The sequence below is a fragment of the Brachyhypopomus gauderio genome, chromosome 19 (assembly GCF_052324685.1).
Source record: "Brachyhypopomus gauderio isolate BG-103 chromosome 19, BGAUD_0.2, whole genome shotgun sequence".
In the NCBI taxonomy this organism is placed as follows: domain Eukaryota; kingdom Metazoa; phylum Chordata; class Actinopteri; order Gymnotiformes; family Hypopomidae; genus Brachyhypopomus; species Brachyhypopomus gauderio.
In genome coordinates, this window is record NC_135229.1 from 14018596 (window position 1) to 14034552 (window position 15957).

Genomic DNA, 15957 nt, shown 5'->3' on the forward strand with positions numbered 1-15957 from the left:
TGGTCTACAAGTTGTTAGACAGTGAGCTGAAGTGAAGGCCATAGGTGTTAGTGGTTCACCCATGAGAGGTTGATGCGTGCTATACCACTATGTTTATATCCTGGAATAGCACTAGGACTCACGGGACAAGCTTAACTTAGGGTACAGACTCCTGTGATTTCGGTCAAAATGCACTAAGTGATGCTGCATTAGTCTGCAACTTAAGTTCTCTAATCACAGTCCAAGTTTAGTCTGTTTTGTGGAGATGATCACCACATGGCATCAATATGACGTGACTAAATGGCTAAATGGTATGGTGAAGATTTTTCACTATCATTCAGATTTTCCACTATTATAATTTCACCTCGCAAAAATTACACCTCATATTGTGACATATTGATTCGTTACAGTATCCAGAATTTATCGGTGTTTTCTTATGTAATACTAGTACATGCTCAGAAAATGAGAACATGTGGTAAATGGTATGTGGAATGTTATTTCTTATTAGTCATCCATCAACATGGAGAATTTATGGTGGAAAGACATAAGAGGTTGGGCATCTTCATTTTCAGGCAATGGCTACAAAAATCACATCTAAAAATATGCAGCTACTTTCATTCTCAGGGGAATCATTAGGAAGGAACAGTTTAATATTTCTGACAATAATAATTAATTGTATATAGCAATTTAATTACAAAACAAATGTTAGATAGGTTAGAAAGTACAACAAATCAGTAGAAAGTACATATAGGCCTACAGTAGAAATAAAGTGGAATTGATTAAATTAAGATGAAACATAAACATAACAAAAGAGTAGCAAAATGTCATAAAATATGGATGAAAGATTTTATTCTGAATAATGACACAAAGAGCCAAAGAACTAAATACAGCAGCAGAATATGTGCAGTAATCACACAGAACGTTACTGACAGGTTAATAAAATGGATATGACCAGCTTGATACTGTTTGGTAGATCTGAGCTCATTGCTAATGATCAACAGGGTGAAGGGATTTGAAGATCATGTTTATTATCTCTCTAAGGTTTATATTTCTTTAATAAATGTATTTAATAAAATGCTGTTTCTATTCTGTAGTTAGACAAAATGCTAAATATAATACTTCATTTTAAGCTAGTAGAACTGAATTAAAACCTAATTTGCCTAGGACAAACCCTAAGACAACCCTGGTCTGTACTTGTTGAGAATAGATGGGTCCAGACTGCGTTTCACAGAGGCCTCTAAAGGGCTGTGTTGGTGAATAAACTCCTCTAAAGGTCTGTGTTTGTGGAAAAACTGCTTTAAAAGCTGTGTTTGTGGAGAAACCCCTCTAAAGGTCTGTGTTTGTGGAGAAACCCCTCTAAAAGGCTGTGTTGGTGGAGAAACCCCTCTAAAGGTTTGTGTTTGTGGAGAAACCCCTCTAAAGGGCTGTGTTGGTGAATAAACTCCTCTAAAGGTCTGTGTTTGTGGAGAAACTGCTTTAAAATGCTGTGTTTGAGGAGAAACCCCTCTAAAAGACTGTGTTTGTGGAGAAACTCCTCTAAAGGGCTGTGTTTGTGGAGAAACTCCTCTAAAGGTTTGTGTTTGTGGAGAAACTCCTCGCTGAAGTGACTGATCATGCCCATAATGTGCTTTGAAACTCAATCAAGTGCTTAATTGAAAAAAAAACTTTTCAATAGTGCTATTGAAAAATGGCAACACTTTAGTAAGTGGTTCATGATTAACTGACAAAAAGTTTGACGTTTCGCGCGTTGTTTCAGTATGGACTAATTGTAAAATATTCTACTACCACAAAAATGTGCAATCTCATCCTATTTGATGGGTCATGGGGTGTTTGGGTACTCAACCTGTTGTGGTGAGGAGTAATTCAGGGTTGTCCACTGTCAATGAGGCTTGAAAAGTAAACCCTCATCTGTATTTTAACTGGATTGTTAAACAATGTCAGGTGATTTCTTAAATGTCGCAGTGGACTGGAAGCTTTATGCACGTATGTTTTCATTCCACTTTCCTCCAATCACTTTTTAATTTTGAAAATGGTGTTTGAATTTCTCAGTGGGAGTTTACAAAGTCTAGACACAGACTTCTTTTATCAGTGGGGCTACAGGATTAATGCTTCAATTAAGTCTTGTGGTAAAATGTCACAGGGAAAGATTGAGAGGAAAGGAGTAGTAACTATGTCTGTGAAAGTCACAAGATAATCATCATTGAAACAGCTCTTGCTGTTGAAACAACTCACCATGATGAATCAACCTGAAAGAGTTAAGGGTTAAGTGTGTTTTGGCTCTGTACAGTGAGAAGCATGGCTCAAAATACAGAAATTCTGAAAGAGATTATAAGGTACAGGCAAATATGTGTAAGGTATAATACTCTTATGCAAATGTAATGTAAATATAGTTTTCTTATAATTTATAGAAGCCAGTGTCATATTACCAAAAAGTCAGAATAGGTGCAGATCTATGGGCCCTGGGTCTTTCAGGGGCCGTGTGAAAACTGTTGGTTGGTAAAATTACAAACATATTTTGTGAGGGGCGCCCTGAGATTTTGATTGCCTTAGGGCCTCCATAGAAGGAAATGAATAACCAACAATAAAATCATTGAGATGATGCCAGTCTGTGTAGTGCACTCTGTTGAACTCACGTTCCTCAACATGCACCATTAGCACCTGGATCTGGGGATTTCTTGCATGGTCATTGGTACGCTGATAAGTAATTTGCAGTTGTCTTTACAGAGCCACTGCAGAAACTTGTTGAAAGACAAATGAACTCGTGCTGTTCCAAAGGTGACCAAGAACGTCACTGGTTCTCAGAATAGAAAATGAGATCTGTGAGGAACCGTGTGTTCAACTCTGCAGACACACAGCGGCCACAGACACTTCACCATTCACCTAATCAAACTACTGATTGGCATGTGATTTCTATGATGACTCACTTGACTTAATATCAGCTATGAGCTATGAGACAAATTAGAAAACATTCATATATACAGTCAGAATGAGTTTACTTGAAAATCAAATAATGTACGTCATTAAAAAACGGATCTAATACAGCACCACCTAGTGTTTATGTTGTGTTTCAGTGAGAGAGAGAGAGAGAGAGAGAGAGAGAGAGAGAGAGAGAGAGAGATGCAGACAGAAAGAGAGACCAAAACCCAATGTGACTAACCTGTGTTATGTTTATCAGAATATACAATCAAGAAACTAGCATGAGCAAAAACACAAGAGCTTGTTAGTTCATTTATACAGAACTGACACAGAACAGAAATGGTAAACGGACAAAGCCTCATTGACCACACCAGTTCACTCATCTGAAGCTCAAAGATTGTGTTTCCTCCAAGTGCCCACAAGGTGGCAGTATAGGATTTGGTTATTTTCGTTCTGAGGCGCTGTGTGGCCCCTTGACACCGTCGAGGGATTCTGCTGAGAGTCAAGACATGAGGCCATTCACTTGTCTTATGACATCCGGCATTGCATTTACCTGCACGTCTCTGACACCTAAATCTGTGTCACTCGTGCAGACATTTACTGTGTTATCATCGTTGTGCAGGGAGACCTGCATGTAGCAGGCGGTCTGTCTGAGTGTGATGGTGTCAGACATCATCACCAGCTGTGTTTAAATGTCTAACCAGAAGATGAGCCACTCCCAAACACAGCGCTGTCGCCAGCTCACCCTGATCGTTTCACCCAAGAGGGAAGACAAACAAAACCCCTCAGCGGACGTAACCGCCGCCGACCCGCCGACCCGCCGACCCGCCGACCCGCCGAACCTTGCTCCAGTCGCATGGCCGCTCCGAGGTTCCTGTCTCAGGTCTGACGAGCTTACGGTCGCTGCTCAGATGTTTGGTTGGCTGCAACTGCCTTGAGTCAGGGAACAAACACGCCATGCAGTCCATCCCACTGAGACCTCCAAACTAATAATATCTCCCAGCAGGAATATCTAAATCACATGCCAGCTCATTGGGCTTCAGTAGACAAAGATCTAATTGAACGTGCCAGTGGCTCATACTGCCGTGGCCAAACGTAAAGCAACATGTAATCAGTTCCCCTCCGGATTGATAAATGAGGTACACGGAGTGTGTCAGCAGTTGGCCGGTCATTGGGACGTCGTGTCCTTGCCCCGCAGATAGAGATTCATGGGATTTATCTGCAAACCTGTTTTAAGTGAGATGCTAGTGAGACTTTCTGGAGGTGACCGGTTGAATCTGGAGTCTCTTCAGTCTGGTTGCGGAGGTCTGCAGAGAACCACTCTGCTCACTTGAGACCGAGCAGGAGTTAATAACTCAACACCACCACCAAGCCAAGCACAGAGGAGTTCTAGTATTAATCTCTGCTAGGCACACACTCGAAGCTTAGCATAATGACTTTGTTAAATGATCACAGTTACACTTTCACACAGTCTCCCTCTGACTCAAACACACACACACACACACACACACACACACACACACACACACACACACACACACACACACACACAGATATGCACACGCTTACACACATTTGCATGCACACAAGTAGAGGTTTATATTGTTGATTTGGTAATGTCGCAATTACAGTAATCCTGCTAGCCCTATATGTGAAAGTAGTATTAGCTGTCTCTGTATCCACTATTAAATAAACACAGTGTAGACTGTGAGGAACAGGACAAATCCAACCCACGGACTCCCCCGTGTTCTGATCCAAGGGAATAATTAACTCCATTTGTGCTGATTTAATGTAATGTTCTGATTTAATGTAATGTTCTGATGAAAAGGGAAGCCCAAGACACTCTTCACCATTCCTCTTGTGTTAGCAGGGACAAACACGGGAAGATTACATCAGTACCAGTTTTAGAAACAGATTTCAGCCAGTGCAGTGTGAATTCTTGCCATTATGTCAGATGTTATTGTTTAAAGCAACTGTTCTTAAAGCCAGACTAGATTGATTCTCATCTCATGGTTACCTCCTGATCAATGAAGAGTGTAGCATTGCAACGACACAGTAATGCAATACCAGTTCATGACTTGTGCATTTATTTCTCATTTTTTATCCACTTTAATTTGATGCGAGTGACATTAGGCAGTACAGTTATACATCACCGGCTGCCCACAATATACCGAAAAGTCATTCTCTGTGCATTGGCTTCTTCATGCTGGTCGTATGCTCCCCTTTATATCTTCCCAAGCTAGTTTATTTATTTGAAAGTTGTGCTCTCCCTGTTATCATGTTAGAATATTTGTTCTTTGTGTGAGGCAAGAGTTTATAACCAAGGTATTCTAACTTTTGAGTTTTACATCTAGCACATATTTATTTTAGTAACTCTACATGCTTTTACATAGACATACATGGACATAAGGTCTGCTAATGACACTGTACAAGATTCACCTTGGTTGTAGGATGCTGTTAGCTTTAGCAGTCACCTTGCAGTAATCCAAAGAACCAGAATCTGTATTTATAGTTAGTAGGTTTGTAATGCCTGTCTGAGGTGCCTGATTTTGTAGTGAAACACTATATATGGTAATCTGAGTCTTTGGCACGCAGAACTGGCATACGTATAGTATAGCACTGGAAGGATTTGTGCTTCTGAGCTGATGGACATATTTGTGTAATGTGAAGTCTACTACTCACCCAACTCCCTAGATCACCATGAATCTGCATACAGAGGGACTCATACTTTCTTAATGATGTCATTTTTTACGAGCTCCTCAGAATAGCGACCAGAGGGCAACACCAGGTCCACGAAAATAGTAACGTGCTCTCTTGTGTTTCCTTTAATTCAATGGCATCAGGAGAAAAACAGGAGGAGGCCTGTGACGATTCGTCAGAACCACTCGCACCATATCCGACTCTTGGTTTTGGGTCCATCTGAACCAGAACTTCAGGCCCACAATCGACTCCTCCTTGGCACATTTGGGCTGTCCACAACGCTAGCATGGAGACTTCCACTTCCTGTCCAGACGAGACGACAGAGACATGGCCGCCCATCACACAAACACACGCAAACACAGCGATCCTTCAGCCATAACCACATTAACATTCACAAGGAGGCAAACACGACGTTTTTCAGCTCACAGTATTCACTTGCACACTACTCCGCATCAGACACTATAATTCAGATCTATTTAAAAGGCCTGCGTTTGGGTTCTCCAGAGCCGTGCCAATGCTTTGGTTCGCCAGACACCTGCTGGAGTTCACGAGTCCATGAGTCTTAGCCCGCATCAAGGGTTCTGTTGTTTAATATGGCTGTCCCAATGCTGCTTAGCTTCTGACAAATGCACTCTGGCCTGGGTCTGTGCCTCCATACAGACGACGCTGCCTGGTAGAACCCTGTGACCCGACTGACGTCAACCTGCTTTTGGGGATTTCCATGAGCTGCACTTGGGTGTTTCTGCCATGGGCCACATTCATCGTAGGTTATCTTTCATACGCCTGAGGAGACCAGGTCCAGAGGTGGAACACTGCAATACAGCACACGTGCGTTTTCCACGCTCCACCAACGCTGATCATAAACAACTGCTTAATTAACTGAACTTAGGAGTGGCAAGACACACGAGCCATCGCCTTTTAGGGCTAAACCTGGAAGCCCTTTAGATTATCATTGTAGTGAGACTGAAATAGAACGACACAAATTTCATAACACATATTTCACTGGCAGCAAAGCTGTAATGATTTCATTTCGATTTAATTTTGATGGGGTTAAAATGAGGTTAGTCTCTAACGCTTGTGATACTATTAGTCATCCCTAATAGAACTGCACAGTTATAAAAAGAAGATTACTAAAACAGATCAAATAATGTGATGTATGTCACCAGTGAGTTTTAGTGTGTGTCCACAAAAAAAAAAAACAAAAAAAAAAAACCCATTAGCATCGAGGCCTTTCCATACTCTTTCTATGTGGGCTGTGGATTACACTGGGGCCACTGAGTTTGCAGGGCTTTTTGCAGTAAATAAATTTGACAAGTGAGGTCCTCCCCTGCACACTACTGTCAGACCACAGTGCAGCTCCACTGTATTGGCCTTGGCAGACTTCAGATTCCCAAGCCTCAAGTCGATGGCCTATTGCCACATTAACCATAATAGCAGACACTATACTTAGGATTCTTAGTAATATTATAGATTCCCACACATAGTTTTATGACTTGTGTAAATGGTGTGGTATCCACTCATCTTTGGTGGGATTAATGAGTTGTGTGGATGCCTACTGTATATAAATCACAGTGTGTCTTACGGATGTTGTAATGAACACACAACTGCTGTATCGTTTGTTGATGAATACAAGGAAGTTTATGGATGTGAAGAAAGTCTGCATAATCAAGTTTTTTGAGGACGTCTTCAAAGAGACACCCACACCATCCCAATAATCAGTGGTGAGACAAAGCCTCGCTGAAATATGTGACATTTTAGCAGGCAGTATATTGGTATGAATATAACATTTTATGGAAACCCTCCAGAGTTTTTGAACAATTATCATTATAATGCTATAATGTTAATTATCATTATAATGTTAGGATGACAAAACCACTGCACAAAGCTTCTCAAAATTGCCACAATGTGCATCCACAAATCTGTATTTCTGTTTATACGCCAACAAAAATAATTGCGCTTTCCTGGAAAAGGTGCTTTAGTGGTATGAGGCGTCTGTTATGTCATGTATCTGGGTGAGCTGAAGGCCAGAGCTCTCGGTGGTCTGGGGAACTGCACTAACATGAGTCAGAGGGAAGAAGACCTTTAGTCAGCCTGCTGTGCCTGTTATAGCACCTACTAATGGCCTAGTGAAACCCACCACTCTCTGACATCAGCATATGAACTGAAATCCAGTTTAATTATATGTAATACTAACATGCCCACATCAAATTTATCATGACCGTTTCTTTCTTTATATGGAAAAATGATGTAAGAATGTCTTATGTGTACAAACCAATGTCTCTCTGTCCAACCCCCTGATCTCCAATCACGAGAGTATTAATTAGTCAAAAGAACGCCACAGTGATTAGACCCTGAACATGGGGCATGAACAGGCCATGTACCTCCAGCAAATGTCACAAAGACAGTGGTTTGCCATACGTGTGGTTTGCCATACGTGTGTACGCCTGTTATCAGACACTGCTTTACCAGGTATCGGCTAAAACGATATTTAAAAAATGAGAATTCCTGGGATGTTTTTATTGGCTGTTGGGTGGACTAGATAAGGGAGCTTTGCCCCGGTTCAATAGCAGATACAGAAACGTGTTTCTTAGTGGTAACGGTGGCATGAACAGCAGGCTAAGAGATATTAATATTATACTGTCGTTCCTGGTCCAGAGATAATTATTAAGATGACTCCTGGACCCCTTATGTAGTTTTTAGCTGTCAGTGAGGTAGGAGTATAAATATAGCAGTATGTGAATTATTTTGTTTAATCTTTGTTTATCTGCAGAACATTCAGGTACATCCACTTATTAGTGTTATCTGTGCAGGGAAGGGAAGATCTTACAGACCCTGTTAGCATCAGGTGCTATGAACACAGCTGCACACCATCTCAGCGTGGACGAAAGCAAATGTGTCTAGCCATGTCTTTGAGGAAAAAAACGACAGCAAAAGACACAATTTTCAACACAGAAGTATTGGTCAAAGTGTGGCCATTCAGTGCAGCAGACAGAAAGTTCTGTGATACTAGATAATGCATACTGGAGGTCTGTGACTGCATACTACATTTCCGACTATTATTACATTTCACATATCACATACTATTTAAATGATAAATATTGGAGGTCTTTTCCAATTTCTTATGGCCAAGCCCCCAGCTATTGCAAATTATGTAAATATTCTGAAAACCAACATCGTTCCCTGAATGTAAACAGGAGGTTCACTCTATGCATGCGAGATGAGCGGTGCTAATGTACTTTTATTTCTGAGTCTGTGTAGCTCATCCATTTGAAAATTAAGACACTTGGTTTAGCAGAGCATTGTTTACGAACATTTAAATGAAGTCACAGATACGGAATGAAGTGATCCATGAGGAGGTAATTTAATCTGTACAGCATAATACAGAATCATGCTGGATGGCTTCTTCTGTTCATATCCACCCCCACCCACCCCACCCACTCCACCCACCCCACCCTCTTGCCACGTTTGCAATAATATGAATAACTGTGTACTGTATTTCTCTAACTGTTGTTTAGACCACGTAATTAGTGTCATGGCTTCTCTGAGTCATCTGCTGGCGGCGGGGATGTGGGTCGGGTCTTACACAAGACCAGGCCAAACTCTGGAACAACACTCTCATGGTTATCGGTTCTGTTGTGCTGGCTCGCTCCGCAACTGTCCCTGCCAGATCCTGAACGCGCCGAGCTGTGGCCAGAAGTGCTTAATGAAAAATGGAGCCTGTGGTCGTCTACACATCATGCACTGTATGACACGTGCATGCACATTCAGATCATCTTAACATCTACTGAATGAAACTGCACGGACGTTATTCTCGGTGGACCGTGTCATCATTTAACCTGGAGGAGCGTGCAGCACGTGCGTCGATCTAGTGTTGAGTAACTACCTTATCTTGTTACGAAATTGAACTTACGTAGCTGAGTTAAAGCAGCATCTCCACATTTACCATATTACTGTTTACCAAAAACACACCTCTATCAAATGAGGGTTGCCGAACATCTGTTAATCCACAACATCTGCTCCACAAACGACAGATGTTCAAGGCAAAAAGCACCAGTCCTAAACAACACCTGCAAATATATGCTGATATATGTCAGTTCTTTATTTCCTTGCCTGCGTTTGTTTGAGGGAAATACCGAACGAAGCGGAGCTGAAGTGCTTAATTGATGAAGGTTGTACGGCAAATGTTCCCCTGTGTATGCGTCTCCTGTGAGTTGCTATTTCACTGTCCATAAAACACGCAGTGAGCCCAAGTCTACACATTACACACGCAATGGCCCGAGAAGGCTCTTGTTTAACAGCAAAGCGAGTAAAGCTCTCCAAATGGCGTATACAGTATGTGTTATTACAGTCACCACCCATTCATTTGTTTATCTTTTTATGGTGGGGTGGGGGAGGGTCTTTTTTTTGTGAACTTGAAAAAGTTGGCAAAGTGAGAGAGTTTTGAGGGATACTTTATAAACAGTTACGACGCTCCCTGGGGCAGTGACAGAAATGGCATGATTCCAGGCTTATTATTATCAACTTTTAATAATCGTCAACCCTATTATTCAGTAACTGTTGAAAATTATGCAGTAGCTACATCGAAAAACAAATATGGAAAATATGTATCTACAAGATGGAGGTTCATTATTTCTTTATTGGTGGTTGTTTTGCAGTCACCAAAGAAGGACCCATCAATGAATCTTTGGAGTGTACTGTAAGCAGTTAAAGCCCTCCCCCTGACATTAAAATGTGAAAAGCAATTCATCTGGTGCAGATGGACCATGACTTTTATTTTGCTTTTTGGCATGGCAGCAGATGTCACTAGATACTTCGTTTCTACACATGGTGTAACAGCAATAAGGTTATGGCAGCTTTCACTGGAAATGAAAATCTAATAAAGAATACCTTCATTCAAAAGTGAAATATCAAACTTTAAGAGATAAACTGGCATTTAATATCGAGACAGCTGCACAGGATCTGAAAGGTGTAGTCTAAACAGAAGTAGCTCATTTTATTACTTCTGAATTCAAAGATTGAAATGCCTCTGTGTTTATTTCTCCTTTTCAAGAATATAAATACAATAGTTATGCACAGAGGTTACTGGCTTCAGTGAACTGGTGCCGTGATTACAGGTTTGTCCTTTGGTAGTTTTGCTTGGGTAGTGTGGACATCCAGCACACAGTGCAGGAGTGCACAGAAATTACACTGGAGTGGCTTGAACTCACCAACAGGACCAGCAGTGTGGAGTAGTGCATTTCTCTTTTTACATTTTCCCCAAAAGTCCTGGACAAAGTCAGTCATGTATAATCACTCAGATACAGAAACACACACACACACACACACACACACACACACACACACACACACACACACACACACACACACACACACACACACACACACACACACACACACACACACACTTGCAACAAAGACATGCATATTCATCATGGTTCGTTAACACCAGACCATGAGTATGACAGATTCATACAGACTGTTGTTTTACTAAAGTCAAAGTCAAATTTATTTATATAGTGCTTTTTACAACACATTTTGTCACAAAGCAGCTTTACAATCGTATGGGTCCAGATCTCTAATGAACAAACCAGGGGCGACAGTGGTGAGGAAAAACTCCCAATAGGGTGGGATTAGGATTAAACCTCGGGAGGACCAAGACTCCAAAGGGAACCCATCCTCCATTGGGCGGCCCATTAGCACAAGTCCGTATTTATAGTTCAAATATAGTTCTATAGTTATAGTTCTAATTCCAGGCAGAGTAGTCACAGTCCCTTCAGTGTAGATGGAGAGTCACAGGTAGGAGCATCAGCACGTCCTCTTGCGGCAATGGCACATCCAACCCCGGCATCAGTACATCCACCGGCAGGCCAGACCATCTCCCAGGTGCTTGTATGGAATCGTCTTATGTAGAAGCATGCAAAAAAAGATATACAATACAGGTACATAGCTCATGTGCCGGTGATTAGCATGTGGCCCCAGCAGGCTAATCTATAGCAGCATAACTAAAGGGAGGGGTTCAGAGGCCCTCGAGCTCCACACCTTACAAGGGGAATATTAACTGAAGGCTTGATTAAATCGGTGAGTCTTAAGTCTAGATTTAAAGATTGGAACTGTGTCAGAATCTCAGATTGGAGCTGGAAGGCTATTCCATAACTGAGGGGCTTTAAAAGAGAAAGCTCTGCTCCTATCGTGTTGTGGGTCAATTTGACCCGTTTCAAAGTTTGAAGATGTAGGAAAACTATTTAAAATAATTTTTTCAGTATGAAACTTCTTCTGCTTGGGTTAATTAGTGTAATCAACATATTATATGAAAATAATTCATGTCAGTTATTTGCAACCACCCCCTGCATGTTTATATCACATAGATACTGTTCGGGTCAATTTGACCCTTTTTTAAATTTTTGACCCTTTTAAAAAAAATTAATTTTTATTTTTTTTTATTTGTGTGTGTGTGTATGTGTGTGTGTGTGTATGTGTGTGTGTACAATTGTGTGTGTGTTTGTGTGTGTTTGTTTGTGTGTTTGAGCGTGTGTGTGTGTTTGAGTGTGTGTTTGAGTGTGTGTGTGTGTTTGAGTGTGTGTTTGTGTTTGTGTGTGTGTATGAGAGTGTGTGTTTGTGTATGTGTTTGTGTGTGTGTTTGTGTGTATGTGTATGTATGTGTGTGTGTGTGTGTATGTGTATATGAGAGTGTGTGTGTGTTTGTGTGTATGTGTGTTTGTGTGTGTGTGTTTGTGTGTGTGTGTGTGTGTTTGTGTGTATGTGTGTGTGTGTTTGTGTGTTTGAGTGTGTGTTTGAGTGTGTGTTTGTGTGTGTGTGTGTTTGTGTGTGTGTGTATGAGAGTGTGTGTTTGTGTATGTGTTTGTGTGTGTGTTTGTGTGTATGTATATGTGTGTGTGTGTGTGTGTGTATGTGTGTGTGTGTGTATGAGAGTGTATGTGTGTTTGTGTGTATGTTTGTGTGTGTGTATGTGTGTGTATGTGTGTCTGTGTATGTGTGTGTGTGTATGAGAGTGTGTTTGTGTGTATGTGTGTTTGTGTGTGTGTGTGTGTGTGTGTGTGTGTGTGTGTGTGTGTGTGTGTGTGTGTGTGTGTGTATGTGTGTGTGTATGTGTGTGAGTGTGTGTGTATAAGTGTATGAGAGTGTTGTGTGTGTTTGGTATCATAGTTTGAACATGGAAATTTTCACATTTTTATGAAAAACGATCCTAATTGAACCATTACTTGTTACAAGTAAGGAACACCATTGCACTAAATATTGATAGAATAATTAGTAATGTAGTTAGTAATTAAATATTCACACTGTTTGTTAGGATTTTTTTGGTTTCAGACACCTTTTGAACAATTAAACATGCACCAGGGTTAAAGTGACCCTAAACAGTACGGCTGTTTGAAAAGGATGCACATAAGAGAAATCCTGCTTTTGGGAGCGCAAAGGGCGAGATGGGTTGTAGTAAGCAATGAGTTCACTCAGATATTGTGGGGCAAGACCATTTAACGCCTGATAGGTCAACAAAACAATTTAAAATTTAATTCGATATTTAATTGGAAGCCAGTGTAATGCCGAGAGAGTAGGACTAATATGATCGAATTTTCTAGCCTTAGTTAGAACTCTAGCTGCAGCATTCTGTACAAGTTGTAGCTTCTTTATGGACTGTTTAGAGCAGGGGTACTCAACTGGCGGACCGCGGTCCGGATCCGGACCCGAACGCAGTCCTGTCCGGACCCAATCTCATTCCTGATTAACTGGATACGGACCGGAAAAAAAAACCGGAGCATTTATTTCAGGGCTGTTGAAAAAACACTCCGTCACGAGTGTTACGTGTTGGCCACCCCGCCAACAACTTACGTTCGCCACTCCCGCCGCACCGGACCTCAGGTCACAGGCATCTGCCAAAATTGGACCGCGGACATATTTAGTTGAGTACCCCTGGTTTAGAGCATCCAATTAGAAGACTATTACAGTAGTCCAATCTTGACGAGACAAAAGCATTGACCAGCTTCTCTGCATCAGCTAATGAAAGTGGACTAGTAGACACCAATTTCCCATCAAATACTCTGATCTCTGAAAAAGGGATGTCCAGACTGGTCAGAACAGACAGTTGAAGAGGGGCTGCCAGGATTCAGACATCATTTCATCTTCCTCCACTGACTTAGCTATTATACAAATGTTGAAACAAACTTCCACTAATTCAGTCATAATCATGTAAAGAGGTAAAATAAAATGCTTGACATTGATTATGTGATTTAAATGAGATTATATTGACCTTTTATTAAAAAATTTTGTGATATATAATCATTACATTCAGGTTTTGATTGCATTTTATTGTTATTATTATTATTATTATTATTATTATTATTATCAACAAAACTATTTCTCATATGATATTTTAATGATTTTTATGCCACTGCTAGCCAAACAATTTAAAGCAATACTGTCCTGTCACGTAGGGCTACGCCCCCTCTCCAAGCTGTCACTCCGGTTTCCCTGTTCCTCGTGTCTGTGTTGTTCCTTGCCCATTAGTCCCGCCCTGCTTGTCTGTTGCCCTGGTTTCCCATTGTCTGCCAGCCCTTGTTGTCAGTGTTTCCAGCTGTGTCTGTTTAAGTCCTGTGTATTTATAGTCCCAGTGTCTCCCATGTCTGGTATCGCGTATTTTGTGCTCCACATGTATCTCTGTTCAAGTCTCTCTGGCTCTTGTGTTTGTTTTCGTGTTTCCCCATTTTGTTCCTGCCTGCTCCGTTTCCCTGCCTGATTTTGTAAGTACTCCCGTGTTAGTATGTCGTTGCTTGTTCAATGTTCGGACTCCCTCAACGATCTGACCCACGCTATCCTTTTCGACCCTGAATTTGGAATTTCCCTTAATAAATCTCTCCTCAGCGTTTGTGTCCGCCTCCCTGTTCTGCGTCACGCAGTACGTTACATGTCCCTAAATATATAAATGTTGTAAACAGTGAATGAAACCTTGTGTTGAACATTTAGGAACTGATATCCTTACATGCCTAAGGATACACAGAACTGGCTCGCTGCAACAGAGCTGGTGTTCTGAAGAACTCACTAGAGATCATCCAACACGCTGTTCACTTCTCAGCTCGGAACACACATCTGAATCTCATCTGAACCAGAACTGAATCTCATTGGAATCTCATCTGAACCAGAACTGAATCTCATTGGCAGGGAGCACATGGAGATGAGTGTTTAGATCAGTTTGCAGTGACAGCACTAACTGTCAATATGTGTGTGTGGAACAGGCATATGTTATATTTTTCTTAGTCTTTTTGATTTGCAGACAGGAATTATTCTGACATCGGTGTCTTACGTTTGGGTGACAGTGGCACATGACCATGACAATGACAGCGACATTTTGTTTTGAGACACTGGCATGTGCCTTTGCCTATGTTATTGACTTTGACGTTAAAGTGCCTACGTTTAGGTACCACACAGATGTTTACGCCACTGAAAAGTCATTTGAAAGCTATTGAAAGTCATTTATAGGTGCCAGTAGCAAGTGAGTCACCATGTTGTTTTCCTCTTGGGAAGGACCTCAGGACCCTGTTAGATGATGCCGCTGTTGTGCCGAATTCTGACTCCTCTCCTCCTGTATCGAATTCTCACTGACTCCCCTCGTTTGCATGCACATAAAGATGCTAAAGATGCTACAATGTTTCTATGCATAAACCTTAACCCGGCGGTCGTGAGGGTTTTTTGCAATAATTTCAATAGGCTAGCTTTTAACTGGCCCATCATAAGACCACCAAACAAGACCACCAAACAACCTACAACTCTTGAATTGGTATCTATACCTCTTATCTCTATTGGTGGTGGTCAGTTTTTGTTTTAAAATTTCCATTGCCATTGATTCAGTTACCCAACACAGAGTATTGCCTATGGAAAGTAGCCTATGGAAAGTAGTCCCCTTTATTATAAGGATGAGCTCAACATCACTACCGCATGGTCAATAAAAATGCAAACATTCACAATCTACTGAAATGTATAAATAATGTATAAATACACACCAAAGAGTTGTAGGTTGTTGATTAAGATGCACTTTATGTAATACATCTTGTTTTGTGGACTTGTGATGGAGCGTTTTAAAGCTATTGAAATTATTGCAATAAACAGAGTTCGCAGTGCTATAGGGCCTTTATGACCGAATCTTTCGTCCGTGTTAAGGTCATTTGTAGACGGTGCCATAGACATTACAACGGTGACAGTAGTACATTTAGTAACATGTTTACAATTTAAAATACGTCTATTCCTGATGTAAACAAAGTTGTAGGTGTTTGTCTTGGTTGCCAGAAATAAGAATTTACATATTTTGGCACTTTTGCTTATACTGTCTTAAAGTTATTAAAGAAAGACTTACTA